Here is a 22,951-nt window from a genome sequence, read left to right as displayed (position 1 = left end):
ACTTTGCTGCATTTAGAAAGAATAAGTAAAAATTTCAGGCATCATATTCACCATTGACATAGAAATAGAAGTCTTACTAAATGGGCTGGATTTCTTAATATGGTTAAGATATGCAGAAAATAGAAGCAAGATCGCCCCTTAGGAGAGATAAACTTTGCTTAGAGGTATTGGGGAAGATTAGCCTGTGAGTTAAGTATTTATGCTTTGATTATGGGAGTTATTAGATAAAAAGAGATGCTGACTAAATTGTAAGGCCCTTGGTTTCCAACTCTCTGTCTTACTTATCACTAAAACATCCTCTATAGTTCATTGACCTGTTAGACATTTGATACAAATTTGCTGAATCAATGAATTTTAGGATGTTTGGAATGTAAGTCTGCATTGATCATTTAAAGATGTCATCAGCCACCAGTAAGTATTAATAATCATGATAAAGGCACTATTTTTAAAAAGATTAATATAGAAATTAGAGGTATAAAATGATGACTTTATGGACTGTCTTCTTGAAGCTGGCATTATTATATGTTTGAACTAACCTGTAGTTTATGGAATATAACAATTTTCAGGACAGTGTCCTTTTACAGAGCAATCAGACCCAATAGTCAGATTAACTCTACCCGAATATGAAGAAACATTCAGAATCATGAAGCTCTCAAGGTTATCAGTAATAACTAAGAAATATTGAATAAAGAAACTCCTGGTCAGAGTAATTAGTTGCTGTCTTTATTTAGCTAATTGAAAGATACAGCTAATTAGAAATTTATTTTGCTGACAAGAGACCTTTTCTAAAGTGATTTTTTTCACTTCCACTGTCAAAACTTTAGGCAAATCTCTTTCTTTTGTAGCCAGGACTTACATGCATGGCAATTTTTTTTCCCCTTAGGAGAATATGTGTATGCATATCAAGTAAGGCATATTGTTCATAGTTTCTTTCTAGATGTGTGACGTTTTTTGCCTACAGAATTTTCATTTATAATCCAAGATTCTTCGTTAGTAGTAACAAATTACTTTGCCTCATAATGGTCTATACTTGGAGCATGCTGGAAAAAGAGTACAGATGTTAATTTTTTCTCACAGACATTCTGGAGACAAACTAGTTTTGTTTGTTTGTTTGTTTGTTTTGAGACAGAGTCTCGTTCTGTCACCCAGGCTGGAGTGCAGTGGTGCAATCTCAGCTCACAGCAACCTCCGCCTCCCAGGTTCAAGCAATTCTCCTGCCTCAGCGTCCCGAGTAGCTGGGATTACAGGTGCTCGCCACCATGCCCAGCTACTTTTTGTATTTTTAGTAGAGATGGGGTTTCACCATATTGGCCAGGCTGGTCTTGAACTCCTGACCTCAAGTGATCCGCCTGCCTCAGCCTCCCAAAGTGCTGGGATTACAGGCATGAGCCACCACCTCCAGCCTAGTTTCTTCTTTTTTCACGACATTTCTGCACAAGGAAGTCTGTTTTTGTTGTTGGGGTTTTGTTTATTTTTTACATGTATTGCCTCACTAAATGCATTGTTAAAACCTGGAGTTATTGTCTTTACTAGGGCAATCTCTTCCCACTTAGGGGGTTTGGATTCTGACTGCCTGGATTCCAGTTCCAGTCCTGCCATTTACTACCTGCATGGCCTCAGTTTAGCATCTCTACTGCTCAAACCCTCTAAGTTTCAGTTTCCTCACTTGTAACATGGGGAAAATAATAGTCAGTCTGTTGAAAATTAAATGAGATGCACTGAAGGCCCTTAGCTGCCCATAGTAGCACATAGTAAGCATTCTATAATTACTGTTATTGCTGTAGTTGTTTATGTCTCTTCTCCTTTGTCCAGCCTTCCTTCTTCCTATGTTTTTTTTTTCTCTTTCAGATCGACTTTCTCACTCAATATTTCCAATATATATTTTTTTCTGGTTAATTTCATTTGTTATGTGAATATAGACCATGACATGAAGTAGGGACTGATTTCCACGTGAAGATTTTAGAATAGATACCATCATATACCTTCTAGAATATGTATAGGAATAACTTATTTGAGCATCAAAACACTGTTTCACATGTGAAACAAACCTAGGCATACTCTCTAGCAATGATTTACACGCTTTCCAGTGTGTTCCTGGATATTCGGCTCTCCTCCTTGCATGTATTTTCCCACACCTCTACGTGTACCATCTCCTTTGCTCATGCTTCACCTTCCTTCTCTGATTTCTAGCTATTGATGTTTTTTTTTTCCCATGCCATGCATTAGAATTAACATCTTTTTCTAATATTGCTTCTTTGTGAAGCTTATTACCCTTCTGTTCTATGTCCCAGATACTCTATGTTCAATCCAATGGGGCCGCACAGGGAGAATTCACAGTAATTCAGGATGGCAGCAGGGTGGGGAGAAAGAACGGGCTGGTCCTGCTCCTCCACTCCCCTGTTTCCAATGGGGGTAACTTCCCTGCTGTCCTATGTGCTGGTGACAAGGGAGAGACATGAAGGAATTGGAGGAATTCTGTTTTCCAGGTGCTTCCCAATACCCACTGGATAATATCCAAGCTCCTGAACGTGGTACACATATTCCCTAAGATCTGCGCTCTTGCAGCCTTGTCTTCCTACTTTAAAATTTGTACCCTGGTGATACTGTCTTTCAGTGCCTGGCATATCACATCCTGCTTTGAATTTATGTGTCGGTGCTTCTTGTGTAATGTTTGTTTGCCCATCTTTACCTTGCCGACTCTAAGTCTCCAACCTATTATTCTAAGCTCAGCACAGAGCTTGTCTCCTCTGGGAAGCCTTCCATGAGGCTTTTGCCTTCTTCCTACTGAGCCAAGTACCCTCCTTTCCTTTGGACTCAACTGCTTGCTGGGAATAGCTCTGCCATTATAGACCCTGTTACTTTGGAATGGCCTGTTTATGGGTCTGTTTTTTTCTGATGGAATAAATTCTGTGACAGCAGGGACCACATATTATTCATTTCTGTATCCCCACCATCTAGCATGCTATGTGGTTCAGTGTACAACAGCCAGGGTTATCTGTAGAACTCTTAAATTGACCTCACCGGGATCCGTGGGGATGAAGGCAGTTACGAAGGAATTCTTACTTCCTTTCATGGGGCTTGCCTGATAGTGGCCTGACTTTAAATTTCTTTCAGGCAACTTAACTGGACAGATAATTTAGCTCTTCTCCAATTTGCAGTCTTATTCCAGAAGGGACTATATTTTAAAAGGTGGAATTCATATGTTTACATTTTTTGTAGATTTTTTTTCTTATGTCATAGTATAGCTCGTTTGCCAACCACATGTATTTCCCATTTACTCATTTCTTCTACAGAACACATATTAAGATAATGGACTTTCTAAACACATGAGACAAATGCCTACAAAATGCCTGAAACATAATGGCCCATCAGCAGATTTTCTCATAGAAGAAACCTGTAGGCACGTAATAGAATGCCTCTCAGTACAAAAACAATCAAGCAATTACCTATGCTGCTTCCTGTGGGAAACTCAGCATCCTACCACCCATGGTGATGACTTCTGTGATTTTTTTTGGAGGGGTTACATCATTCTAAGGAAATTCATTCATGTGTTTGTCAACAAATGCACATTTTATTTTCTTGGACAGAAAACAAAGTATGTTTTCGTTCAAGTTTATTTTCCTCTTTCTTTTGTTTTTTTTTTTTTAACATAAACATTCAACATGCAATTTAGAATAATAGTACAAAAGACTGAATGGTGGTCGTCACAGGCTGATAGTGGGGAGGGAACTGTGTGTTCAAGAAACATCTGGAATATTTGTGATGTGGTAGTTGCCTAGAGTGTCTTCCTCTGGCCTTTGACATTAAACAATGCCTTCTAGAATTTAACTGAGTCAAGATATATTTAAATTGCAGACGTGTATTTTTGTTAGTCTGATAAAAATCATATTTGATGAATCTGCTCTTAATTTCCTTCTCTGTATTATAAAAGCTCTTCCTTTCTTATGTTAATCCAACATTTTCAAGAATATTATAAGAATGGAGACTTGAAATAAATCATATTGGGAAACACCAGTGAGAAAAGGTTTTGAAAATTCAAAAGGTGAAAAATACATCTAGCCCCAGTAGATAAATGTCTATGGTGAGAATTGATAAGTCAACATAATTTTTATTTTTTTATTTTTCATTATAAATTGTTAATTTGTAATTGTATAAATTTATGGGGTACAAAGTGACATTACAGAGGATGGGAAGATGATGACCAAAGGGTTCAAAATCTCACTGAGGCATGAGGAATATATATATATATGTGTGTGTGTGTATATATATATACATATGTGTGTGTGTGTGTATATATATATATATATACACACACACACACACACACATATGTATTTAGTTCTATTGCACAGTGTGGCATATATTGTTAAAAATATTGTATAGTTCAGCATAATTTTGAGAGTAGTAAGAGTCCTGATTTTGTATTTTTCTACTTAATATTAGATAAAATACTAGTCATTTCAATTTGTATCTTCAAATTTTGGCATCTTCTTCTTTAGGTATGTAGAATCATCATCAATTTATCTAGAGCTTTTTGTAGAAAATTATCTATTTGAATTAAAAAATCCTCAAGTTTTACTTAAACCTGAAAATTGCTATATTTGTTCTTTTAATAATGATAGTTTAAACAAAACAGCTTTATGAAATTTGAACTTTAACAAGAAATTGCTAATTTTGAAAAGTATATTTTAGATATATGGACTAGAGACAAATTGTGAGGTATTTTGTACTTTCTATTCTGAAATCACTATAAGATTTTAATAGAGAGTCTTTAAAGTTTCATTTCATAAGTAATATTTTTTCAAGTATCTACAGAATCTATCTGCTAATGCTGAGAAGAAAACACTTTAAGGAGTCCATGATTATTAATTTATTCTTCTTGATTATATGGTTTGCTCCTCACACCCTCTGGATGCTCAGTCGTAGAAAAAAATGTGATCCTTTAACTGCGGGGTTAGAATAAAGGCCCATTTTCTGCCCACTGCTTATAGAAATTAAGAGACAAAATTTTACTTAGAGAGCTGTGGTCTGATGGAAATGCGGGTGTTCAGAAGTAGCTTCTGAATTTAAAGTTGCATTTAAAGTTGGCATTTCTGTCCAATCTGGTTGAGAATCTGAAAGCAGTTCCACATTTCTTCATCAGGAAGTCAGGCTGACTTGTGATGAAAGATGATGAAGACAAATCCTAAACAGGGCTTCCTGTTTGTTTAAACCCCCAACCCTGGAGAAAATCGCTTCCAAGTTTCCCTGTACAATCATTATAATATATTTTCTTTTCAGATTGTTAGCAGACTGCTCAGTTTGTGCTTGGCATTTCAATTACAGTGAAAAAGGTGAAACCCAGAAGACTCAAGGAATTCTCATTAGGAGTCTGAAATCTGATAGACTTTTAAAATTAACCTCTGCTTCTTGTTCTGTCTTTAGTAGGCACATTATTCATTAAATCATATGTATTGATTATCTGCTTTATGAACAGTTTTGAATTGGTTACTGTGATGGACAGAAAAGAAGAGTATATGGCTTTTGTCCTCAGAACTCTCTCTTACTAAAAAAAAAAAAAATCAGATTGAAATACAGAGCAAAATTTCAATTTTAAGATGGCAACCACTTTTAAGGAAGGACTGGATTATGTCCCTAACATGAGTGCTTGTGCAAAGTGAGATGTTTTGTTTTGTGAAAGACTTTTTAGATATTAAACAGTAGGAAAGAGAGGCAAAGGAATCAGGGAAGAATGAAAACTTTGGAAAAAGACTTAGATGCTTTTCCTAGAATGCTGGGACCTCTAAACCATGTTTGCACAGAGGTAATTAATGTAACCTTAATGTTAATTATACTTAATGTTATATATGTTAATATATATAGATAACATATACTAAGCATATACTTCACATTGACTACTGAGCTAAATGCTGTACTGGCATTTCCTCATGTACCCCTGGGAATAGCCTTATGATATAGGTGGGATGCATTTCCTAGAAGAAATTGGGACAAAGGTGAAACAATTTTTAAATAATTGACACTAGTGTCCATGCTTTAAAATTCTGCTCAAGGCTTTGCTTCTAAAGAACATTTTTATTTCTTCCTTGCTTTTCACATTTTCACCTGCTTTCATTTATTTTTTCCTTTTCTCATCTCTATCATCTAATTTTCTCGCTTGATTTCTTAACCCTTCCTACACTTTCTCATAATAGTTGCTGGTCTGTCAAAATTTTCTTGTTTGACTGATAGTTCACTGAATACTTCTGTCACTGTTGTATTCAAAACTATATACATGGATGATTGCATTTTTTTTTTTTACTTTTACAGTCTAATGTAGGTATAAATATGCTGAATACATGTACTTTGATTAGAAATGGAAGTAAATATCAGCTAAAGTCTAACATAATTCTTTTTCATAAAAGGGGCAAAGAGGATATGAAGGAATAAGACATTTATTGCTAAAAGCATTTGTCTGCACACACACACACACACACACACACACACATCTGTTTTTTCTGGGGAAAAAATGGTAGAGGTTCTGCCTATAAAGGACGGGCAGCATGTTTGTTCATATTTTAAAGCTGTCCAGCAAATTCTACCTACCACAAGTTAACTGTCTATTAGAACACAAGGATTCCATGTTCTTGTCCATCAGCTTCTGTCAATCTAGTGTGGCAGAAATCTTCTGAAGTTTTAGCCTATTGAGATATACACAAATTCTATCAAGAAACTCTCTATAGAACATAGCACTATCTTTACGATTTGGAGCGCCAGTGGAACTTGGTCATAATCAATTAGACCCTTAAACTAAAATGCTCTGTAGGAGACCCACTGTCCTTTATAATGCACATTATTTTCAAATGAAACCATGGTCAGGATGAAGGCCAGGCTGCCATTGGAGATAATATTCTGAGTAACAATTTCAATGAGAAATCATGCTTTGCATGGCTGTAGAAGTAATTCAAAAGATGGATTGCCTTAATCAGGCCAAAAACCCCTCAAACTGTTCTATTTATCTCTTTAGTGCTTCAAAAGCCTTGTAATTTCAATGATTACATAACAATTTGGCATATGTGAGTTCTCTGACAAGGTCCAGAATCTCAAATTGTGAAAATTAGTTTAACACAGAGTCCAGAATGAAACAGATTGGCAGAGCAAATGTTTTTGCATCATTCATGACCCTTACCAGCTAGTCATTAATGGTTTTGCTCAATACAGAATTCTAAGACTATTTCCCTTCTGGCTGTTTGAATTATTTACCTAGCAAGGTTAAAAAAATGTACAAGAATATCTTTAATTGAACAGCAGGGAACCTGTAATACCATGTGTTCATGAGAAATGATGCCGGGGAAGTATTTTTTGACCTGTGTTCTGCTGTCTTTCCTGAGAAGTTTATGTATCAAGGGAAGAGATGGGCCTGCACAGGTCTAGTTTGTATATACTGGAATCCACATACAATGTTGTTGAAAAAGTAATCTTGCTGCTGAAATTATTTAAAAATTCACTGGAGGAAATGAATATTTGCTACCATTGAAAAGTGTCCATTTTATATAACCTAGGAAAAAGCAGACTATAAAACTAAAAGAACAAAACCAGTCCTGTAAAAATAAAGTAAAAAAAAAGCCAAAGCAAAACAAAGACCAACCCAAAAAACCAAAAAGGCTGAATATATTTACAAGATTTTGTGTGTGTGGGTGTAAGCTTAAAAACTGAAACAAAATAGACACCAAGACATGAACTGTTTGTTCTGCTCCATTTGGCTAAGTTCTTAAAGGTTACAGGAAGATAGTGTACTTATTGCTTAAGATGATGATAATTTATATTAAAAAATAAATACAGGCATGTGAGCAGGAAGGGGAAATTGCTTCATTAATTACCTGGTTATCTTATCAGGTCTCTAATTTTTTTTGTTTTCTGGAATGCAGAGCAGGCTTCATGAGGAGTACTGAGTTGCTTTGGCAGCAGCTAGCCAAGCTGAGTGATTTGCAACACTCTTTGTTCACTGTGCATTTATGTTTCATAATGTGAGTGTCTGCCTGGGTGTGTTGGTGCCGCTCCGTGTACATCCCTTCTCTCAGCCAGAGGTCCAAGCAGGGGCCAAACTGCCTCCCTCTGAACTTTCAGTTAGCAGACAGTTGGCACACAGTCGATGTTGCCCGATCCTCTGTGGTCAGTGCAGTTCCTGATTCTAACCCCCGACTCCATAAGGCAAGCTCTAGAAACCAGGGTTCCTGAAAAGGAACAAGAAAAAGGTGATACCAGGTGAAACCATCAAAAGTTGTTTGCGGTAACATAAGCCCTATGGGTTCAAGTGCCCTTCTTTCAGTTTATGATGTCACGCAGTGGTTACCTCTTGCTGGGTGACTTTATTCTTTTATCCTTTGTAGAAATGTTGTAATTCTGGCAAAAAGCCCACGGAATCTATGTTTAAAAAGAGAAACAAATAATGCTGAAGTGCAATGTAATTAAAAATATTTATCTTTCCTTGAACTTGGACAAAATAAATTATTGTGTAAAAATTATTTATTTTCCTAATTTAACTGCAGATTTGAACCTTAATCTTATTATTACTTTTTTTCCCTGGACTCTATATGTTCAAAACCACTTCTTGATCTTCCAAAGCTGTGATATTTGTGAACTCAATTGGCACAATCTCTAAACGATGCTACTGGTAGCCCAAATTAATATGATAAATTACAGTTATTTCCATACATTGTAAATCTTCTCTTGATTTTTTTTCAGTCCAGGGGTCTCTTTTTTTATATACCTATTATGACATAAGGAAGAGGTTCCAGCACCCCAGGCTCCTTCCCATTGGTTCTCACGCAGTGTGCTTCTCTGGGTGGAGCACGCTGGCGCTTCAGTTGAACCCAGGTACTTTTCTCTTTGGCTTCCTTCTCTTTCTGATCATTTTCCTTCACGTGTTTCAGGAAACTATCTTGGCTCCTAGAGTGCTTAATGGGCTCAGCACACACATTAATTCTCTTGGCAAGAATCTTGCCCTTCGTTGCCTGTTCACAACAATGCCAGCAGCATTCTGGGTAACATTCTAGACTCTTCCAGGTTTGCTATGGCAACATTTGTGGGGCATTCCTTTTTGAACAGTAGCCATTCCCCGGATGTCTACAATATCACCTTTTTTTTTTTTTTTTTTAACTGTTTCACATGCATGTGGCCAAAGGAACAACTCCATGTTTCCTAAAAGTTCAAAAGAACATATATGGGGTGCGTCTCCTCTTCCCCTTTGTGTTTCCCATTTTGATGGATCACTGGAAGATGGCAGTTCTAGCTAAAGGAAGACTGTCTCTTGATTTTAAAGGATGAGGCTTTATAATATCTAGGCAAATGGCCCGAGTGGAAAATAATCTGTACATCACAATAATAATGATAAACATAATAATAAAAATAGTAACAATAATATTAAAGTACTCCACATTTTGTGGCTTTTGAAAAGAAAATATAGGGGAGGAAGAATATGTTTCCTCCTCTTCCCCCTCATATGATTATCATGAAAACATATATCTCAAATGTGATCCAGACACAGCCAACCTGTGCCAGCATGTCAATACGAAATGACAATTGCAATCAGATATCCACCACAGGCATTACGTAGGATTACCTGCATCTTCCAAGATGCTGTGTTTTAGAAAATTGACATAAAACTGACATAAGACAATCCTGGTAAGTAGGATTGGTGATCCATTTAATAGAAATCTACAGTGGGGGAATGATTTACACTGGATGGCTTCTTGATGTTGCTGGCCGTTTAAGTGGGAGAGATTGCCAGCTAAGAGTAAATGTTACACATATATATATATTTCTTCTTCTTTTTTTTTAATAATAGAGACAGGGTCTCACTATGTTGCCCAAGCTGGTTTTGAACTCCTGCACTTAAGCCATCCTCCTGCCTTGGCCTCCCAAAGTGCTGGGATTACAGGCGTCGGCTACCGTGCCCAGCCTTAAATGTTATATATTTTTAAGTAACATTTTAAATGGTTTTATATACATTACTCCTTTTTAGTCACATATGAACCTTGTGAGACAGATGGGGCAGAAATTACATATTTTTACACAATAGGTTAGGCGATTTGATTACAATCAGTATTGGTATGTGTAACCCAGAGCTAGGATTAGGACCAGGCTCTCAGACTTTGATCAGCACATCACACTGCCAGGCTTCTTTTGGCTGAGCTGGTGGGGCTCCTCTGCTTCCTCCTTTCCTTGCTCTCAATCGCTGTGCTGTCATCAGTAGCTAGGAGCAGCAGTGCATTCTTTTCTTCCCTCTCGAACAGTCCCACGTTTAGTAGGAATTAGTAAGAAGCTCCCCTCCATAAAAAAGTTAGAAATCCATTTCTTTTCCAAGCCCCTTCTACTTCAGTTAAAGAAACTGAGCTCTAGATGCAAAAGGAGGCCTGAGCTACAGACTCGGTGCTCTTTCTGCTCTATCACATTAGCTGACATCAGTGTCGCTATAAGGAACAAAAAGAATCTATTTTAAAACACAACTGATTACAGCTATTTCTGCCCCTAGAGGAGGAAAGCTCCTATGGCTGGAGATGATGGCTTTTTATTTAGAAAGCTTCCTTGTTATTGCCTTTGAATGAAAAAGGTTAGGCTTCCATTCCCTCCTCCCCTGCATATGGTGGTGCTGGAAGGTATGAACAGCAGGACAGCAGGCAAAGCATTTCTAGAGACGTGCCAGCCAATGAGAAAGCCATGTGGGCTGGGGTGGCAGAGTACTTTTAAGAAGAAGAAGAAGTGTCAAAATGAATATTAATGTAAAGGGCTCTGATGCCACCTCCCTTGTTGAAAAAAGGCAGTATAATCTGCTAAATAGATACTCCAATGCCTTCATTGAGTGTCGTTCGTAGAGGGTAGAGGAATTGAAAGAGGGGACACAGGTACATCAGAGTCCTCATTGGAAGAGTGAAAATAACAGCTGCTTAAGGTGAAAGTCTAGATTTCAATGGGTACAGAAAACTTGATGTAGACTGTAGGGCATATGCCACACAGATCTGCAGAGATTTTGAGAAGAGCAACAGCCTTCTCATTAGATGTACATTTGCTGATTTGATGGAAATCTCAAGGTCATTGTAACTTCAGTTGACTTCTCCCTTACACGAAGAAGAGGCTAAAAGCCCTTATTGATTACTCTCAAGAAATCGGAGAAGAGGCCATTGCCACTCAAGTATCCTAAAAAGGCTTTTGGATTTATGGAACTGTGGAAACTAAGAGACTTTAAATATCAACTGGTTCAACCTTTCTCTACTTCCTTCTCCATCTCATCCTTTTTGCAATAAAGGAATCGAAGACTTAGATTCAATATCCAATGTATACAAGGCCATTGAGTAATCACAAATGCAAGACTAGAATCTGACTGTGGATTCAGAGTCAGAAGCCCTGGGTTCTTGTCCCTGCTGCGTTTTCTTATTTTCTGTACCTTCTTGAACCTCAGGTCCCTCTCTGTAAAAAGAGGAAAGTAAAATCATATCTCACAGGGTTTTTGGAGGACCCTATGAGTTAATGTGGGATTTGAAAACTGTAGGAATGTTAAAACATTTTATTGGTATTATTTATGAGGTTATGTGTGGTGCCACAATTATATGAAGAGGATTATTTTGGCTTTCCTGAAAAAGTAGCAGTGCTATAGTTGAAGTGACTTCACTGTTCTGCATGTCTGTTTGTGCACATGTGCAGATCCAGGCCAGGGATAGGCAGTGAAGTTTATAGAGTGTCTTTTGGGATAATGAGCTTTTGGGCTCTTGGTAGGCCTTCTAAATAATACATTGTTTTTCTTCTTTCTTTTCTTTTCAAGGAATTAGAATAATAGCTAAAATTTCTCACTTTTTTCTTAAGGAAGTTAGGAATACATCTTAATAAATCAAGAAGTTGAAACACATCATCCATAGCAGCTTGAAGTAGACTCCTATTCTGTATAACCATGCCTTTTGAGAGTCAAAATCCAGGGACGCACCCTAGAGCCAGTCATGAGGAACAGAAGGGGAACTACATGCCACCAGGCTATGGGAGCTGTTTCAGCAGCAGATCATCACCTAATCTCTTCCTGTCTCCCTGGTAGAGCTGAACAGAGCCTGTGAGAGAAAATTCTGGATGTTAAGGGGAGGAGAAAGAGGTATAGGTATAGGGACTAAAAGTTGATGTGGTATCATTCCTATGAAAAAAAAATCAGATTCATTTTTATATTTCCTAAGCACTCTTATATTTGGTGAAAAAGAAATGAGCATGTTAGAGACATTATTTGTGATGGTCATGCCTCAAATCTTGTCTTTACTTACAGTTTCCGTTTCCAAAACTCTCTTAAAGCTTCCGGTCTTTTTAAGCCTGAATATTTTAATAGAAGTAAAGTCTCTCCTGTCAGAGTGCTATTCCCTAGACATGTTTGCCTCCAGGGTCTGAAAAGAAAGGAGTCCATTTTACACCCTGAAGCAGAGAGTACCCCTCTGTTCTCTTCAGACAGTGTGGGGAAGGATGTACCCCTTTAATCTCAAGAGGCAAGGAAATATCGAAACAGATGACTTTGGCAGGTTTGCTGAAGGCTGGCGGCAGGTTGGCCGGGCCGCAATCAGTGGCCTCCAGAGTTCAGCGTGACAGGAAGCAGGGGCTGCTGCTCTGCCTGGTCATTAGTGAGGAGCAAGAGAGCCTGATGATTAGTCTTTGCAGCACTGGAGAATGTTCCCATATCTGGCCCAGGGGACAGAGAGGTCCCAAAACATCCCAGACATTTGGTCGTCAGCCCTTTCATTCTCTCATCACTCAGGAAGTTAGAGAGAAAATAAAAACAAATTAAAGAATTTTTTTTAAAGCACTCAAGTTGTTTCTTACATTTTCCATTTCCTTTTACAACACAATGTTTAAACCTTGTGATGAAATGCTAAGTCATAGATGTAAAGGTGTCAAGAAGTGTAATTGCACGTTCCACACACAACCTTAGCTCTTCTGAGCATGCAAAAAAAAACAGGAATTAAATAACTTGCTGATTCAACTTTGTCAATACAATGAATCATATTAACAAAATGTTAATGAATTAGGGAACTTCCCCAAAAGGTGAAGAACAGCCATAAGCATCAGCATTATCTTGAGATGATAGGGAGAAAGGGTGGTGGGAGGGCTTGGGAGGTAGCAGCAGCACCAGCACAGAAACAAGGGCCAGGAAACAGGCCTCCTGCAGGGGCAGCCACTTCCTCCTCCTGCCTGCTTAGCCCTGCTCTGCAGACACACAATAATCACCCCAGCGGGTCTAGGGATCAAATGACGCACTGCTGAAGGATTAAGAGCAACTCTATCCTCTTGGCTTGGACTTTGGAATTTTCATTAAAATGACCTTGGGTGTGGTGAGAAAGGAATTCAGACAACAGGGATCAAGTCTTAAACATCTCACCTGGGAAAACAACCGAAGGGCCCCTTCAGAGAGAGCTTTCTTTCTGGGAGTCAGGCAGAGTTGTCACACTTGTTTTCCTAAGTGTTTCTCACATGGGATTAGCCTCCAGATATGTGAAAAGTGAAGAGTTGAAGGTCTGAGGTAGACAGAATGAGGCAAAAAATAAACTACAATGTGCTAGTGCAGGCTGGACTTCTTAACATTCTCAAAGCTCTGTAATGTTTGACTTGTTGAGAGATTGCCCTCTTCCTCTCCTCATCTCATTGCTCTCAACGGAAGGAGCTGGGGCTCCATCTGCAATTCATGGTGGGTTATTGTAAAAAGCACTGTAGAGACTGGGTTGGCCTTATGTAGGCAGCAGCCTGTAGTCCAGCAGACATGGATAGATGGCTGCAAGCTTGAGACTTAGGTAATTGGAGGCTGGGCACGGTGGCTCATGCCTGTAATCCCAGCACTTTGGGAGGCCGAGGTGGGTGGATCACGAGGTCAAGAGATCGAGACTATGCTGGCCAACATGGTGAAACCCCGTCTCTACTAAAAATACAAAAATTAGCTGGGTGTGGTGGTGCATGCCTGTAGTCCCAAGTATTTGGGAAGCTGAGGCAGGAGAATCGCTTGAACCCGAGAGGTGGAGGTTGCAGTGAGCTGAGATTCTGCCACTAGACTCCAGCCTGGCAACAGAGTGAGACTCTGCCTCAAAAAAAAAAAAAAAAATAAAAAAAAAAAAATAACTGGAGAAAGGGTACAGGCCTCAGAAATTTAATATCAGAAATGGGAGGACTTGGGAGAAAAAGTAATCTGCTGATGACTACCACAAAGTATGTAAAAAGAGAATAGTTTTCTCAGTGTGGCTCTTATGTCTATGGGCTCCTGAAGTGGGCTTAGCTGAAGTAGGAAAAATCATAGAAAGGTCCTCTTATAGCATCACTAACGAAATCAACAGATGCAGGCTAGGAAATGGCAATGACTAGATGTCAGAAAAAGGTTAGACAGTGAAGGTTCTGCTGAGACAGAATTGCAAGGAAGTTTTGTTGGTCTTTGTCCATGCCCAGCAAGGTGTGGATCCTGATGTCTATCACATCTAGGATTGGCCATGCTTGGTTCTTAAACCAGTGGGGTCCAGTCTGATCATGTAAAGGACCCTCTTCTCCCATCAGTGCTTGGAGTAGTGAGGAGATGGGACCTGGTTCTGATACTTGTGATCAGAGTGCTGGCAATTAAATTTGGCCCTTGAGATTTGTAAATTATTACATAAAACTGCAAGTTTCCAATCTAACCACTGTCATCATCATCATCATCATCACCATCATCATCATCATTATAGCTATCTATCAAAGGATAAACTCCGTTAGACATGGTATATACTGTTTGTAATCTTTTCTGATTTGGGAGACCAAGGAAATGAGTGTCCTTATAATGTCTGATGCTCTAAAATACTAGAGCTCAACAGTTTTTTGAGGTCAGATTTTTAGTGATGTGTAGCAGAGAGCTAGAGAAAGCACTTTGTAGAGTGTGAGAGAGAAGAAAGCAAAACTATATAGATAGGCAATGGGGGTGGCTAGAGAGCTATGAGGATTTTGGTTGTTCTTAAACCACAGACTCCATTTTATTCATAGGTTCTACAAAACATTTTTTTTATAACAAAATTTTCTTTTGCTGAAACTATGTAGGTTTATGTCACTTGCATAAGGTAGTCTGAACTAGTAAATGTTAATAAATCCTACCCTTCTTGTAAAGAAAAATTTACAAAGAAAGAATAAAATGATTGTAAAGGTTAATAAAAGATATAGGAAGATAATGGCTTACCATTCCATTCTTGCCTAGAGCAGAGCTCCATAACCTGTGTTAGGAGGAGATAATTTTATCTCCAATTGCAAACCAAATTAAAAATACCATATATTGATACCTAAAGAATTGTTCTCCATAGTGTCTCTGATTCATAAGGCTAAATGGTGTGTATTCCAAAGACTATAAGTAGACCTTCTTGCTTTTTTAAAATTTGTGAATGTCTAAAGCTCTCTATCTTTTTTGGTTTTGTAAGTTTGGAAGAGGAAGGAAGTATTTAACTCTTTTTTTTTTAAACTATATTTCACACCATGTTTACATGATAACGGATAGAAAATTGTAGCTTAATGAAATCGTTACATTCTTCTGTTTCAATGTGGGGAAAGAGTTCACAAATTTATATTGAAAGAAAGTCAACGGCTACATGATGTATACTTAGAAAATCTAAAAGAATCTACATGTACACTATTATAAGTGAATTTAACAAATTCACTGGATATAGTATCAATGTATAAAAATCCATTGTATTCGTATATGCCGGTAAAAAATGAATAGTTAATAAAAATTTTAAAAGATACTGTTCAGAATATAGTTAATATAGAGCACCTGTGAATGCTTATCTCTAGAATGGCCTACTTGCAAGGTTGGCCCTTAGCTAGCATATGGGAACTTGGATTTCTAGAGGGTTCTCATGACCCCAGCTGATAAGAGTTTTTCACTGTGTCAATACTGTGTGCAAACAATGTGGTATATTTTGAACATCTGTTTCCTTCTGGGAGTCTGGAATTTTGGTACAGTGGGCACTGAATCTCCAGTGAGTTTTCCTGGTAGACAACATTCTATATATCACAACTTATTGCTGGGGGAATTAAGCTTATCCTGTGAGATTCTCCTAGGAGAGAACTTTCTGAAGCATGTACTTGGTGTAATCTAGACTTCGCCCAATGGTCCCTTTCCTTTTGTTGATATTGCTTTGTATCTGTTTGTAGCTCTAAATCATATTCATGAATATGACCATATGCTGGGTCCTTTGGGTCCACGTAGCAAATCATCAAACCTAAAGATGCTCTTGGGGACCTTAGATAGAAATTTCATTTACTGTGATAGTAAGAAACACAAAAAACTGGAAACAAGTATGATAAAAGATATACAATATCATTACATCTAAAACTTTAAAATATTATTGGGAACAATTAAAGAAGACCTAAGTAAATACCATGTTCATGGATTGGAAGATTCAATACTGCTAATATTTCAATTCTTTCCAGATTAATTGATAAAGTCAATGTAATAAAAATAATAATTCCAGCAGATTTTTAAAGGAAGTTAAATTTGATAAGCTGATTCTAAAATTTACTTGAAAAGACAAAGGGCTAAGAATAACCAGGACAAACTTGAAGCAGAATAAAGCTACCTAATGTCGAGATTTATTTTAAAGATATAGTAAGTAATTGAGAGAATATGACATTGGCATAAGAGTGGACAAACTGACCATTGGGACAAGATGGGAAGTCCAGAGACAGACCTACACATATATGGTCAAATGGCTTATGATAGAAGTATAGAGGGGAAAGGATTAACTGTTTAGTAAATAGTGCTGCATTTATCAGATAGCCACATGGCAAAAAACATATCATGTACACAAAAGTCAATTCCAGATGGACCGTAGATCTAAATGTGAAAGACAAAATTACAAAACATTTAGAATAAACATAGATGAACATCTTTCTGACTTTGGAGTAGGCAAACTTGTTAAAATAGGAATCAGATACCCTCACATGCAAGAAAATAGTGATACAATAGAGTAAATAAAAGCAGGACCTTCTGTTTCTCAAAAGACTGAATTATAGAGTAGAAAATGTACTTGCAGTACACATATCTAACAAAGGACTTATCTCCATAATATGTTAGCAAATTTCACAATTAGTAAGAAAAATCAACAACAACCCAATAGGAGAGTGGGCAAAAACTTCACAAAAGAGACAATCAAGTGTATAATAAACATATGAAAAGGTGCTCAATTGTATTAAACTTAAACAATTCTGTAAACTAAAACCACAGTGGGATACCACCAAAATGGCTACATAAAAATGATGGAAACTATCAAGTATTGGTGAGGGAACTGGCCCTCTTATACAAGACAGATCAAAGGAAAAATTTGTTACAAACTGGTTTAGCAGTATCTACTAAAGGGGAGCATATGCATATCCTATAACTAGGTAATTCTCCTGTTAGGGATATACCCAGCAAAAATTCATTCATATGATCAAAAGGTATGTGCTAGAATATCACTGCAGTCCTTTGATAATAGCCAAAAAATTGGAAAATAAGCAGTGTTCATCAACAGTAGAATGGATAAGTAAATTGTATTGTCTTCAAATAATGGGTTACTATATAACGATAACCGTGAATGGTCTACAATACATGCAACAATGTAAGTGAGTCTCATAATGCTGAATGAAGAAACCTACAGAACACTACATACTGGATGGTTCCTTTTATAAAGTAGTAGGAAAAAGGTAAAATCAATCTACCACGTTAGAAGTCAGGCTCATAGTACGTTAGGATGAACAGTCATGGGGAAGAGAGTGCAGGAGTGGTAGAGATTTTTGTGATACTGGTGAGGTTTGAGGGCTACTTTACAGGGTTGTGTTTAGTTTCTAAAAATTCAGCAAGCTGTGCACATATGATATAGAAACTTTTCTTTCAATGTGTTTTTTTTTTGTCAAAAAGCTAAAAAGACAGTATTGGTGGTTTTAAAGTGCTCTGTTTTGGTTTCAGAATTCTGATGTAGTCATTTGATTAAACTGTTTGTTTAAGGATTGTGTTTGAGGAATTTTATCACTTATCATTAAACTATTAGTTCCACGGTGAAAATCTGATGTACTACAGAGGAGATATGTTCCAAGTGCTTCAGGAGGACTGAGAATGAAATGACTAATATGCAGAAGTGGGAGTAGGAATTCGGGGAGAGCTTCATGGAGAGTATGATGTTTAAGGAGAGCTTTGAGAAGAAGGAATTGGAATAAGCCAGTGCCTTTTCTACTTTGTCCTTTGATATCATTACGTTTTAACTTTGGCTGCACATTAAAATAACCTGTGCAGCTTTATTAAATTGAAGCTAGAAATTCATCTTCAGAAATTCTGATTTAATTGATCTGCAGCTGGGAGCTGGGCAGCCGTAATTTTTCATAGTTTTCAAGTCATTTTGATGTGCAACCAGGGCTGTGAATTACTGATTTAGGCAGACAGTGAGAAAGTCAGTCAAGGAGTAGAAAGGAGTGCAGGACAGTGGCAGGAAACTGTAAATGACTTAGCAAGGCTGCATCACAGGAGGTTAGCAAGGTAGGTTAGGAAGCGTCTGAATGGAGAGCCAATCTAAGGAGTATGGCTCTTCAGTAGGCAAAGGGGAGACAGTGGAGTATTGTAGGCTGATGGCTGAAAGGATCAGATTTTCAACGAGCTCTTTAGAAAGATCACACTGGCTGGAGTCTGAAGAATGAACTGGAAGGAGCAAGACTGCTGGCAAGAAAATCAGACTTTAATTAGCCTTCTTTACACTTTTTTTTTTTTCTTTTTTTTTTTTAACCGACAGGGGCTTGCTCTGCCACCCAGGCTGGAGTGTAGTGGCGCAATCCTAGCTCACTGCACTCTCGAACTCTTGGGCTCCAAGGACCCTCTCAGCTCAGCCTCTGTAGTAGCTGGGACTGCAGGCACCCAGCATGGTGCTTGGCTAGTTAAATTTTTTGTTTGTTTGTTAAAATAGAGATGGGGTATCGCTTTGTTGCCCAGGCTGGTCTCAAACTCCTGGCTTCAAGTGATTCTCCCACCTTGGCTTCCCACAGTGTTGGGATTACAGGTGTGAGCCACTGCATCTGGCCTTTAATGCTATTTTACAAGTTTCTGGGTCCTTATAATTGTTCCTAGTTATACATCCATTTCTTTTCCTTTGGTGAACATGCACGTCCCTCACCCAGGAATGCTCTTGCCTGCCCTTTTAGACTGCTTGCTTGTCTTCTAATCTTAGTTTAAACATCATCTTATTGGGAAAACCTTTCTTACCCCTTCTAAGAAAAATTTTTCAACACATAGAAATAAGGCAAAACAGAGGTGATATCAATGGCATTATTTGTCTGTATCATTCATGGATTATTTACTTCTTTAGAAGATTGCACTTGTGTTAATTTTGTTATTTACTAGTTGATTAAAGTTTAGACATCAAGAAGTTACATGGTAACTGTAGTATAAATGATAACCCAAAGATTATAATTTTATTGCTTTCTGGGACATTAATCAGTTTTGTATCTAACTAACAGTCATATTCTAAATTCATCTTTTAAAGGTGTCCAGGAATTCCCAATTCTTCAAATGACCTTTGAGCCAGCTTTATCTCTTACTGGCTCCCTCATTAATGAGCTAAATAAGACTTTGACACCAATTCACATAATTATATGAGAATCCTGGTTTAGCTTTTTGAAAATTTTACTTTGTCATTCTCTAAGATTGAGTTAGGTCTTGTTTCCCACAGGCTGTTCAGCCCCATTATAGCTTGAACTTACTGCCTTCAGGCACCAGGGCCATTTTGACCACTCCTAACCCTCTTGAGCCACCTTTGTTTCTCAGGGTACCAGGTTGTAGAATCATGTGTGTTTTAAAATTAAAAAAAAAAAAAAAGAAAATATCCACTTTTTTGAAGTCTAGGACAGTAACCTGAATATGCCTTATGTTTCTTTCCCTGGATTTTATGAACACTAAAGGTGACAAGGTTTCTCTTTAACTTTGCATAACAATTTTCATCATTGATTAGAATTTTGTCAAGGGTAATGATTGTTTTAGTTGATGCTCAGCTCTATAAATTTAACATAAGAACTGGCTTTCAAAAAATTTATGATAATTGACAAGTGCATTGTTAAACTCTCTGCTGATTAAGTTTCTTTATGAGTAAAACTTGGATGTGATTCATCTTGATAACACATAAATATTTCAGCTAAAAAAAATCACACATGCTTATTAGAAAAGGGGATGGAGGGGAAAAAAAGAATCAACCATAGTTTTTTTTTTTTTTTTTTAAACCTAAAGGAAACCATTGGCCAAAATTTAAATGTTATTTTGGTGATTTTTTTCTATGTATAATTTTTCAAAAAGTAGTTGTAATATTTCAAATTTTTTCTATGTATAATTTTTCAAAAAGTAGTTGTAATATTTCAAATAGTTGTAATATTTCAAAATATTTCATTTTGTTATTTATTTATTTTTTCTGAGATGGAGTCTCATTCTGTCACTCAAGCTGGAGTGGAGTGGCACAATCTTGGCTCACTGCAACCTTTGCCTCTCAGGTTCAAGTGATTCTCCTGCCTCAGCCTCCCGAGTGGCTGGGATTACAAGCATACTCCACCACACCTGGCTAATTTTGTGTATTTTTTTTTTTAGTGGAGCCGGAATTTCACCATGTTGGCTAGGCTGGTCTTGAACTCCTAACCTGAAGTGATCCACCGTCTTGGACTCCCAAAGTGCTGGGATTATAGGAGTGAGCCACAGCCTGTATCATACATTTTAAAACTTAATTTTGCATTATGTCCCTTTTCCATATTATTATACTCTTATAGATATATTTTTTAAATAGCAAAATTCATAACCCTCAAGTAAATTAAACAAAGTTCTTAATTATTGCTTTTTCTTGAATTTGTTTGATTTTAGTCACTTATAAAACTAGCATATTGTCATTCAAAAGCACAGTGAAAAATTCCTTCAGTTTGTATGAAATATTTAATGGCTGAAGTGTAAATTCTGTGCCACTAATAAAAATTAGAAATTTTTGGTATCTTCTGCAATATTCCACTACTGTGATGTTCTTCTTAGCATTCTGGGTGAGTAGGTTGACTCCTTCCTTTCACATGGTCTTAGGCACTGCAGGGGTCAAGGAAGAGTTATAACCAATATAATTTAGAGTGGATGAAAGTTATGTCACATTTCTTTTTCCTATTCCATGTGTTTCTTTATTCTTGAAGTACTAATTCCCAGATTCATTATTATTCTTGTCTTAACTGTCACCAGGGTCAAGATTAAGGTCAGGCCAGAGAGGTGCCCGTGCAAAATATAAGGAAGTACTCACTCTCAGGGTCACCCAAGTGCAGGGTCAATACCTCAGAGTGAGTGTCTCCTCAAATTTTGCTTACAAGTTATCTAACTTTCCTCAACCTAGTCCTAGCCAATATCTATGCTATTCAGATAGGTGACATTCCTGGAAAATAAGGCATGATGTTAGTTTGAACTTATCATAAGTAGTTATCCATCTGAATTCTACACTTTTGCTCCTCTAAGTGTGGAGTGTGGATTAGCAGTACTACCTGGGAGCTTGTTAGAAATACAAAATCTATAGCCTCATTCACAAATAAAACTGCATTTTAAGAAGATCTTTTGGTAATGATTCTTATACATGTTATATTTTGAAAAGCATTGCTCTAGGGAATTGTCACTGTGACAGAGATTGCTGCCTCAGGTCTTGGGTATTAGGGCATCATGGGTTTTTTTGGGAGGTAGTCATTGTGATGAGGGCAGGTTCCAAAGAGTTTAGAATATTTGCACATTTTACTACAGGCTCATGTATGTTCTTCATGGAAACAAAAACTTTAGATTGTAGGCTCCTCTTCAACATGAAGTACTCTTAGCTTTGGAAATGTCTCAATTTACCTAAGGTATTTTTTTTTTCTGACTGTACTGTTAGCTTCAATAGCTGCATTGTTATTTCTCAAAATATATTTTAGTTTTATGCCCCCACATGTTTGGAAATAGATTAAAAATCATGCTTATTTTTACATGTAATTGTAAGCTAAAATGAAGGTGGTTAGATTCCCTTCCACCACAAAGATGGATGCTGTGTTCTTTTCACAATTTTGCATGAGAATACACACATGTGTGCCTGTGCACACACACAGTATAATTCCAGTTTTGTTTATAACTATTAAGGAAAGATTCACAGAGTCAAGGTAGAAAACCTGACTTAAATAAGGATGCAGAATTCCAAGTGAGATTTAGCTAGTCCCAGTGTTAACAATTTTACCTTCCCACTGTTTTTGTTTCCACATTGATTTATAATGAAATAAATAATATAGTTTTAGTTATACTGTTAATCCTGTCTCCTGCAAAGTAGGTTATATTGGGTTGTTTCACCCATTTTGTAGATGGCAGATAGGAAATTTCCTTTTCCTTGGATCATCCTTTATTTCCACTTTTTATAATGCAAATTCATTTATAATTACTTTTTTGGTGTTTTAAGTAACAGTGGAGTTAAGTTCCTGTCCCTGTGATGGCAGAGTAGTTCGTGTCAGACTAACTCTTCTAGAGATAACAATCATAGACTCTGCAAAATATATGAAAGGAAACAAACCATTATTATTTGAAGACACTGGAGAGTTACCCAAAGCAAGCAGAAACTGAAAGGAATTTATCCCTTGAAAGACAGGCAGTTTGCTGGGTGAGATTTACATTTTTATAATGTTTTTTTTTGCTGAGTGGATAACCCAATCTATGGAGTATTGTCTGGGACAACTAGTACTCGAGGAGAAAGCTGCCATCTTATAGACTTGATGTATAAGGGTATAGAGTTTGGGACTGCAAGAGTGATTAGAAATTTAAAGGGGAAATCTTATGAAGGAGGGAGCACTAAATTCTATGAATAAAGTCTCTCAAATCCTTGGCTGATACTTGATCTTGATATGCACAGAGAGGCTTCAAGGATTCCAGTAGAAAACAACAGTGGAAAGGCTGAAGGAGCTGAAGAGACATTTG

At 37.3% G+C, this 22,951-nt stretch overlaps 1 long non-coding RNA gene across 1 annotated transcript; it reads right to left on the bottom strand.

The window, feature by feature from the left end:
• Window positions 1-7,718: 7,718 nt before the first annotated feature.
• On the bottom strand, window positions 7,719-8,987 carry LOC129480072 (uncharacterized). Its single transcript, XR_010120396.1, has 3 exons — window positions 8,747-8,987; window positions 8,330-8,400; window positions 7,719-8,210 (listed from the first exon to the last, which is right to left on the bottom strand). It is a non-coding gene; the product is annotated as an uncharacterized lncRNA (long non-coding RNA).
• Between the last annotated feature and the right edge of the window lie 13,964 nt (window positions 8,988-22,951).

Source organism: Symphalangus syndactylus, chromosome 4 (assembly GCF_028878055.3).
Source record: "Symphalangus syndactylus isolate Jambi chromosome 4, NHGRI_mSymSyn1-v2.1_pri, whole genome shotgun sequence".
NCBI lineage: Eukaryota > Metazoa > Chordata > Mammalia > Primates > Hylobatidae > Symphalangus > Symphalangus syndactylus.
Note: the sequence above shows the minus strand (reverse complement) of the source record. Positions and strands in the feature narration are given on the sequence as shown.